This window comes from Cibotium barometz, chromosome 54 (genome assembly GCF_041138505.1).
Source record: "Cibotium barometz isolate CiBa-2024 chromosome 54, ASM4113850v1, whole genome shotgun sequence".
Classification (NCBI taxonomy): Eukaryota; Viridiplantae; Streptophyta; class Polypodiopsida; order Cyatheales; family Cibotiaceae; genus Cibotium; species Cibotium barometz.
Window position 1 is genome coordinate 4720912 of NC_141099.1, and position 10459 is coordinate 4731370.

At 42.4% G+C, this 10459-nt stretch overlaps 1 pseudogene; it reads right to left on the minus strand.

Annotated features, from left to right (window-relative positions):
* Positions 1-8165, minus strand: part of LOC147607794 (ABC transporter C family member 5-like) — a 56201-nt pseudogene extending 48036 nt beyond the window's left edge.
* Between the last annotated feature and the right edge of the window lie 2294 nt (positions 8166-10459).

Below are 10459 nucleotides of genomic sequence, written 5' to 3' on the forward strand. Positions count from 1 at the left end.
AGACCGCAGAGGAGAAGTTGCTAGAACCGCCTATACTATAAGTGAATAATTACCGATGGAAATGGCTGAAAAAGAGTGCGCCACCATCCATATGCAACGGTAGAACATCAAGGTCCAAATCAACAATTTGGTGTAATCCAAACCCCAGCCACTCATCGTGGTAAGCCATTCTAGCTTTTGATTGATTGTGGTAGTATCCATTTATTTCTTTCTCCTAGGTGTTTGAAAAAATTAAACTTGGGTCAAAAACAGCTAGAAGAATGATCATAGAGTTAGCTAGTGGAAAAGAAGTAGTATCTTTCCACTCTGTAGGAAACCTTGATTTTGAGCTGGCTAATGAGAAAACTCATGGCCACTTTAGAGTCTTGCCATTAGGAATTTATGATGGAATCCTTGGGATGGATTGGCTAATTGCAAAAAAAACTAGTATTCATTGTAGCCAGGGGAGTATCACTTTTGAAAATGAGCATGGCCAAGTAGTATCCATTTCAGGGGAAGAGATGTAAAACTAAATCTAGGGTAGTCAAGGCAAAACGTCTTCTCAAGGGAGCATAGCACGTAAGGGATATCAAGTTTTCCTAGTCAAGCTCAACAAAGCTGTTGAACCTAGTAAGGAGACAGAACCCTCTTGGCTCCAAGAATTCTCTGACATCTTTGATGAGGACGAGCTTACAGGGCTACCACCTCCTTGAGAAGCCGATCATGAAATCGAGGTGATCCCTGGAGCTCAACCCATCTCAAAAATGCCCTATAAAATGTCCCTCCCTGAAGCCATTGAGCTTAAGGAGAAACTTTCCCAACTCATTAAGCAAGGATTTGTACGCCCCAGTAGCTCTCCTTAGGGAGCACCTATTAAGGACATCTCTCTTCGCCTCTCCATAGATTATCGAGGGCTAAATCAAGTCACTGTCAACAATAAGTATCCTATCCCTCGCATATTGACGAGCTTTTGATAGGCTTCATGGGGCCAAAGTTTTCTCAAAAATAGATTTGAGGTCTGGTTACTATCAGATCAGAGTCAAGGAAGTAGATATACCCAAGACAGCCTTCAATTCTTGTTATGGCCCCACTATGAGTTTACTATAATGTGATTCGGGTTAACCAATGCTCCTGAAACCTTCAACCACCTAATGCAAGATTTATTCCGTCCTTACTTGGATGAATTTGTGCTTGTCTTTTTTGATGACATCTTAGTCTACTCCAAGTCAATGGAAGAGCATGAGGAACATGTGCGTAAGATTCTGCAATTGCTGCGTAGACATAAACTCTATGCTAAGAAGATAAAATGTACCTTCTTTACTCATCAAATTGAGAATCTTAGATTCATCATCTCCGAAGATGGTATCTCAATAGATCCTACCAAGGTCAAAGATATAATGGAGTGGCCACCCCCTAAATTAATTCATGAAGTTCGTGGGTTTTTGGGAATCACAGGATGGTACAGGATTTTCATCAAAGATTATGCCCTAGTAGCTACACCCTGATAAAATGTACCTTCTTTACTCATCAAATTGAGAATCTTAGATTCATCATCTCCGAAGATGGTATCTCAATAGATCCCACTAAGGTCAAAGATATAATGGAGTGGCCACCCCCTAAATTAATTCATGAAGTTCGTGGGTTTTTGGGAATCACAAGATGGTACAGGATTTTCATCAAAGATTATGCCCTGGTAGCTACACCCTTATGAATCTTCTTAAGAAGGATTGCAAAATAGTGTGGCTGCCAATCCATCAAAATAGTTTTGATCGGCTCAAGGCCATTATTACTTTTACCCTAGTCTCTTGAAACTTCTTGATTTCACCACAGGCACGCATTCACACACCCCTCTTGATCCATACTCCTGCATCTAGGCACCACATTTTCAACACCTCCCCTTGGTGCCATCTAGGACACATCTAGGTGTGAGGTACACATCATAGGCATCTTGACTTAACATACAACTAGGCGTCTTGGCCTTACACATGAACTAGGCATCTTGGCCTTTACATCATTCTACCATGGCTACATAATTAGTGCCAGTGGGTAGAAACAATACAACAAGATACAAGGGGTAGGTGAAAACTCCATAGCTTCAAAAGGTACTTCAATATCCTCCTTTGGAAAGGAGGCCTCCATCACAATCACTTGTTGAGGTTGAATCTTTGACCAGCAGTTGCTTTCTGTGTGTCTGAGTTTCCCACACACTGTACATTCAAGCTTTGGTTTATCTTTGAATTTGCAAGAACCTCCTCTTGGTCTCTCTCATAGTCTGAATCCTCCTCCTCTTGTTGCTGTGGTACTTGTGTATCAAGTTCCTCCCGGGTAGGTAGGGGACCCTGTCCTGGTAGTAGGGTCTTGCCACCTATGGTGCTGCGCAATGTAGCAATGTTTTCACCAACCCAGTCAAACTGCTCATCATCGACCTCTCTATCTTGATGTCTGGGGGGTGGCTGCATTGTGGGGTCTTCTTCATACGCTTGCTCCCACTAGAAGGGCCTGCATGTGTGTGCTCTGGTGTTACTGTGGGAGGAGGGTTGGACTCTGGTGATCCCATTGGGCATGTCCTAGAATCCAAGGGGTCACTCTCTTCTGTGGTGTCACCAGTATGTGGTGGTTGGGTGCCTTGCACTGTGTTTTGTGAAGGCATGGTAACACGTGCGATGTTCTTGGTGCGTGCCATGTCCATGTATGACTATGCTAACGTGGTGATGTGCTGGCGTCCTTATGTGGGTGTCTACATAGGACTTGAGCTCAAGCCCTCTAAAAAGGTGAAATGAAAATGAAGTGAGAGAAGAAACTATTAATAGTTTTTTTTAAGGGAAAAAAAGAAAACCTAACTAAACTGATTTTCTTAGCCTTATTACATCTAGATTTATGCTAGTGCGTGCACAACCCAATGCCTCCCTTGTCTCCTCATTTGTGCACACAAGCACCATGCCTATGGGGAGCATTGGTCTGCAACCATTCAAGCCGAGCATGACTTTTTGCAGCCTTGCGTGCCTCTTGCGCAAGCTTAGATTGTTGGGCCCGGTCCCTAACCAATACCCTTCCAAAGGTTGTGCGATAAAACCAATTGAACATCTCTTCTAGATAGTTTGTATGTGTTCCTCCTACAGAAGCTCCACCTCCATGTCTTGTATTTTTGAAATAAACCCCTCTTGCTTTATAATGTGATTTCTTCATCCCTTGGGTACTCCACATGTCGAGCGATCCATACTTGTTCATGAAATACGCACCATACACATAAACTATGTGCTGTACACATGACAATAGAATTTAATTAGAAAAAGTCAAGGTTAAAACACCAGTTTGTTTTTTTACTGTACAACTTACCATATAGCGTGTTACTTTACTATCTCCCCCAAGCACCTCTAGCACACTTTTGGTGAATTCTATGATATGTTGTTGGAATGATGCTCGTTCTTGGGCAGTTATGCTACTTTGATTCATAATGCAAACCATGTTATTGAAATTTATCCAAAGCTGTTTGCGCATATTTACAAGAGCTGGCATTGGACAATCTACATTTGTGGTGATTGCACACAGGTCTCTCCAGAGTCCCCAAGTCTTCTTTGAATTCTCTATGTTTGCTTGCTTCTCCAAACATCTCCTTGCCTTTGATCCAGTCATGGAGACCGTTTGAGCAACCTCATATGACATACCAGAGGCCTGCTTATTCACTTCAATTTTCACGTTTCCGCCATGGCAGCCCACAGAATTCAAAAGATGCTCTAATTTACCAAGGGCTGTAACTTTCCTCTCTTGTGTAGGCATTGTGAGCGATATGGTACTTAAGCAATCGATCAAAGATTCTCATGAATGCATGAAGTGTGCAAAAGTGGATATTCTTTAGTGGAAAATTAATGATGGGGCTCCAATTTGAATTCATGTTAGCATATTACGAGACATGACATCTTCCACCCATGCATTTGGTGGTTCCTCATCTTCATCAATCAGTTGACTCGGGTTGGATCTACTGCATCTTCTTGTTGCTTCTTCCCTTTTTTGTTGGGACCTTTGGAGGCATCCTTCCCAACAGAACCAACCTTCTGTATACCTTTTCCATTTGTCTTTTTTTGCCTAGGAATATCAGTCTGAGCATTGCAGTATGGATAAGGTCATCTCGATGTTGCGCCTTGATCACAACCCATCATGCATTTAATTGTCTTCAAATCTCCCCCAAGATGCCAATCCACCTTGAACTTTCCTATGTTTTCTACATCTAAAAGTTGACCATCAATTTGCTTTTTGATTACATCTGTTATCCAAGGAGTCCTTTCAAACATCCATGTCAATACCTCATGTGTCTCCTTCGGTACCTCGAATGCACCAAGCCACCAGACCTCTTTCTCAGATTTCACACTAAAACTTGGTTTGGTAGTCTTTTCCCATGCATAGATCATGGCCTCATTCATGAGCGTAATGCTAGTGAGTCAGTTTATGCAAGTTTCTTAGAAGCCGCATTTGGATGCATTGAGATGCATACTGAGGTATGTGAGATACTGAGGTATGTGAGGTCTACTTTGCATTGTGGACTATTTTATGAAACTGGGACAGAGATATGTATACAAGGGTACACAAATGCTGTTTGAACTGGTAGTAAGATAGAAGATCTACTAGTGGCTTCATGTTTTCTTTAGGGAGTGCTGTTGTAACTTGGAGCAGCAAGAAGCAGCCTACGGTTGCTCTATCCAGTACTTTTATAGAGGCCAAAGGTGCTGCTATGGCAGCATGTGAGGTAGCTTGGTTACGGAAGCTACTTGCAGATTTGGGTAGACTATCAGTGGATAGACAAGTTGCCATTTTCTGTGACAACATTAGCAATATATAGTTGGCCAAGAACCCAGTTTTTCATGCTCGCATGAAGCATATAGAGGTACACTACCATTTTGTCAGAGAGAAGGTTTTGGCAAGAGACGTTGACCTTGTTTATGTCTTCACACAGGATCAGGTCGCTGACATCTTCACCAAAGCATTGGGTACAGAGAAGCTCCGCAGATTCAGGGCTTCGCTTCGTGTACATGAGATGGAGTTGAGCTCGAGGGGGAGTGTTGAGATATCGAGCTCATCTAGTGAGGCGGTGGACACTGATGACCCGCCTGCTGGGGGATAGGCCCCACACTTACACCACTGGCATGGTTGGTGAGATCATGGGTGATATGCAGCCAGTGGGATGACAGGCTATGTGACAGCCATTCTAGAGACTGGCATAGTTATAGCGCCAGTTTATTTAGTTGGGTTCACACTATAGAGAACACTATAGCGCCAGCACATAAAAACCTCTGACTTCTGCTTTAATGGATACACCTAGCTATATCTGGAGTAATGATCAATAAAAGTGATGAAGTAGAGATATCCCCCAATAGATGGTGTCCTCATAGAACCATATACATCACTATATGTATAAGTTGTAATTTCTTAACAGCTCTCATAGATCCATCCTTTGGAAATGATGCCCGATGCATTTTAATACCAAGAATACACCCCTCACATACATGTCTAGTAGGGGTCTCAAGAGTTGGCAACTCAGACACCATATCCTGCCTTTGAAGGCGTAACAAACTCCCATAATTTAGATGGCCAAATCGTGCATGCCATAATTTTGCATCACTCATAGCACGAGTCATAGAGACTATGCAAGCATCATGCTGCAACTTCTCAAATACATCCATCTTGTATAGGCCATGAAACAAGGTACCTGAGGCAATGATAGAATAACCATCATTTCTATCCTAAACTATACATCTGCCATCCACAAATTTATATGTCAAGCCTGACAAGGTTAAGGAGGCTGAATCTGACAGGCAAGTTCTTCTTAATGCCTGGCACATACAAAACTTTCGAAAGAGTAAATGCACCCCTATTTGCAGCAGCCTATACAGACTCCTTGACTAGTGTTAACTTAGGCAAGTTCTTCTTAATGCCTGGCACATATAAAACTTTCGAAAGAGTAAATGCATCCCTATTTGCAGCAGTCCATACAGACTCCTTGACTAGTGTTAACTTAGGTGGCGGTGGTATAGGTATGTCAGGTAGCCTATACGTATCCCTTGAGTACTTTTACATATTTTACTCTATACATGATGACCAATAGCCACATTGGTATGAATTGGTGGTGCTAGTAAAGCTAAAGGTGGCCTTGACTTAGGAATTAAGCTAGTGGTTGGGGTTGAGGGAACATACAAATGGTAGTATCATGATTCCCTACCTACACACAATGAGCACAGTAATGTGATTGTCTGGGTCAGAGATGTGGGCACTTAGTTCTTGTGTGATTTCATCTACATGTTGAACACGAGAGCAGATCTCTTTATGGGTAGAGATGTGTATTGCTCGTAGTAGTTTTCTTACTTCTTTAACTTGTCTAATATGGCCATGTTTTGATGGGGTCATGTTGCCTTCTTGCTTTTCTCGAACTCTAGAGTCATGATGACTTGAGGCCATGAGATGGTATAGCGAATGATGGAGACTTTGTATCATCTACTTTGAGTTGTTGTGCCATTGGGCTCCATTTGTAAGCACGTCATGTAAAACTTGGGATGAACACATTTTTTAAGCCAAGTGAAATCGATTTTGTCCTCAGGCTTCAGCATTCTCTATACCATTAATGATTGTCCCCATCTAATGTTAGGAAAAAAGATTGTATTCACATGGACCCACATGTTTCACACACGTCACCTTAAAGGTTTCTATGTGTTGCATTGGGTGTCCCATCACCCATAAATCTTTGCATCGATGCAACAATGTGATGTGGCTCCTATCTTGTGATTGTCTTTTTGTAAGGGATGTCTTTTTCCTATTTCAGCAGCCATCCTCAAAACTTCAGTTGGATTGTTAGGTCAATTGTGGAGTTTTTCCTGGAAGACCACCTATATTTGGTCTTTGACTAGGCCTTAACGGGGTTAATACTCCTCTTCCTCATCCTCTGCCCCTTCCTAGGTCAGGAAAATATTGAGGTCTGGGCCCGAAACTGGGTATCGTAAGAGTCCAATCCTCCGTTGCTCAGATGGAGTTCCCTCTCATGATTCTGTGACATCATTCTGTGTGTGATTCTGAAACTCAAGGTCAGTTCAACACGTTATAAGTGTCATCTTTTGTGTACAATTGCCTTTCACCTGGTAGAGCATCGTGTTAATATCAATACAAAGCTTAGCTTATTAACGTATTAAATACGAAAGAGAGAGAGAGAGAGAGAGAGAGAGATGATGAGATCGATTCAAAGTCCATCGATTGCTTACTAAAAGCCCTTACACCTCCCAGAGGTCTACTATCATCATTCATTATAGATAGCCAGCAGTGTCATTATTATAGAGGTAGCCACTGGTGGGGTCCGGGGCAGTCGGATCAGATTACGGACCCGGGTGGCGGCGATGAACGCGTCCAGGAAGCAAAGCCATAGTGGTGCCCAAAGTTACGGGTCGTCGTGAGATGATCGCCGCATGCGAGCACCCCATCGACCGAGGAAGCTACCGGAGGCCTCGCCGTCGAACTTGTAACCACCACCCCAATTAAGGATTTGAGTTTAATGAGCGGTGATGGCCAGCAGGCACTTGCTCGGCAGAAGCTCCTTCACCAGCTGGCCGGAGATGTGGATTGACTGACCACCTCCATTAGACACAGCTTCGACAGCTTTCTCGACGACGATTGCGGCGGCCTCTCGATCTGATCGCTTGTGCCCTCCCCCGCAGGCCTTAAATTTGATGCCTAATGTAAGGCTTCATGGAAAAAAAAATGAAGCTTTGGAGTCCACAAATGGGCTTCAAATTGCAACCTTATACAAAATTTTGGGATTCATAATCTCTCTCTCTCTCACACACACATACACACACACACACAACAGATGCATACATGTACTCTTACACTAAACATGCTAGAAAGATATGTAAAATCTCTCTCTCTCTCTCTCTCTCTCTCTCTCTCTCTCACACACACACACACAGTATATGTAAAGATATATATTTGCACTGTATTATATATATATACTATATAGTATATATATTATAATTTATATACTATATTTTTTTGAAGCCTTGGTGATTTAGGAGGGCTTCAATTTGAAGCCTTGCATGAATTTGAAGCCCTGCACAGCCATTGAAGCCCAAAACGGGCTTCAAATTTAAGCATTGCTCCCCCGCCGTGCGAAAGTCACGCGCCACTACCTTCGGACTCACAGCCTTCGCCATTGATGCAGCTCTTTTTCTCTATGAAACTCTAGTGTGTGATGTTTTAAAGCTGTTGCGCGTGGTGCTTGCGCATGCCCATCCAATGTCGCACACGCTCCATCCACTTCATATTCGATTCCATATTCCATCCTTGCCCATCCAGATTCGATTCATGCCCATCCAGTGCCCACATCCACTTCATATTCGATTCCACATTCATTCCACAAAATGACGATTGGAGTTGAAACACGTATAGGACCGCAAATTCCCTTTTTCGTTTTAATTTCCATCGAAAATTCCTTTAACTCCATGTAACATCTTTCCTTCGAATAAATATCCTTTCCATGTGATAACGAGTTTACATACGTATAGGGCGTATTGGTGTTCGATTGGGTTACATACTGCTGCTCGTGGTCTTCGATCACGTTGTATAAAGGTAATATGCGATTTCTTCCTCTCACGTTGTTGTATCTTCTCTATCTTCTTCCATTGTTCTATATGTTCTTGTTATGAGGGGAGCAGGGTTGCATACTAGATCATGCGGTCTCGGATCAGGATCAATTGTGGGGTCGGCTTGTCGTTTGCTGCACAACATCTGTGGTTCTCTTCTTTATGTCCTTGTGCTGCAGAAAGCTAGTTGCATGTAATAGCTGGGTTACATGCTGGTGATGGAGGGGGAGTGGTGATGTAATAGCTAGTTGCATGCTTGGGATGGAGGGGGAGTGGGCTATAAAGGAGGGGTAGTGGGCTCCTCTTTTCAAGGCATCGCCCCACATCTCATGGGTGTCTATGGTTCGCTCGACCTACATTGTGCTCATGCTCATGCTCGTGCTCTCTGGGCCTCTATATGGTTCTCTCTGCATACGGAGTCTCCTCTAGTGTTTGGTCAGGTTACATACTGCTACTTGTGGTCTGCGGTCGGGCTGCATGAAGGTAACATACAATTTTTTCCTCTCCAGTTAGCATTCATAGTAGGTTTGTCTCTATAGTACCGTTCTCGTTGTGTAGGTGGGCACCTTTATAACCTTGGGTCTCACCTCGTTGTTTGTCTGTACTTTGTGTCTGTTGTGATTCTTGGTTTGGGTGTGCATGTCTCTATCGGTTGTGTTGCTTTTTGGGGTACTGTCAGGTGCCGTCTTCTTTCTGTCTGTTGCTTGGTGTGCTTTCTTTCATTATTACTGGGGTGTCAGGTGCCCTCGAGGGGTGCACCTTGTGAAAACCATGTGTAAAACATGTGTTCAAAGGCATATTAAATACCCCCATGTAACCCCTTTTTGCCCTATTTTATGCATACCTTCGATGAATTTTCTCGTCAAAAATATATCCCTTCCGTAAGTCTAAAATTTGAAAAGTTTGCATTTTTTGCCCTCCTGTACATTTCAAATTGGAAAAGATCAAGCTATTTTAAAACAAGTTTTTTTTTAAATGTTGCTTTTTTAGTCTTGGCATATGCATGTTTACTGTTGTACGATGTTCAGACTCCTATAAACTATATTGGTGCAGGGTTACTAGAGTCGTAAATAGTCTAAACCACTTGCATGGTGGCTATAAAACAAATGGTCCTTGCAATCAGAGAGTGATAAGTTATTCAATAATTATTGGCACGCTAATGAAATAAAGGAGCCACTTCTTTATTATTGTAATTGGAAATGTAAGTTCTTTATTCTTGTAATTCAAAGTGTAAACTCTCTTGATGTTTGATAACAATAAATATCGATACAAAAGGGAACCTAAGAAAGTCTCGGTTGAAAAGAGTTGTCAAGAAGTAAGAATACATGGTATGCCATGTTTTGTAGATGCAAGTGCCAATTCTTTTATAAGCTGGTCATCGAATTCTTAAGACTCAGCAAGAGGAGAGACTCTCATATCAAATCTTGCCTTAATGACATCACAAAACCCTGCATACACAATACTTATCAAGTCAAGAGGTGAAGGAGTGTATGGTAGATTTCTTACATTAAATTGTTTTTAAAGAACATTGTAATACTCACAACTGGAGTCAGAGTCAAAGCTTTGAGATAAACTGGGTTCATAGGTATAACCTCTCCTTTTGTAGGCAAGCGACCTCGCCTTGACCCTACCCCTTTTGTGACATATCTTGTAATTAGTGCTGCTGACCAAGAGACAAAGTCTTGTAGAGGACGCTGGTCAAACGCTTCACGTGCTTTGACAAGTGCATCGCATTTGGCATACATACTGACTAATGTGTTCCCTATGAAAATATTGTTTTCAAGGAACCCCCTTTTAATCATGTAGTCTAGTGCATATGTCCATCTCCACTCTCATTTTCCAATAAGCCCTACTTGGCAATCTCA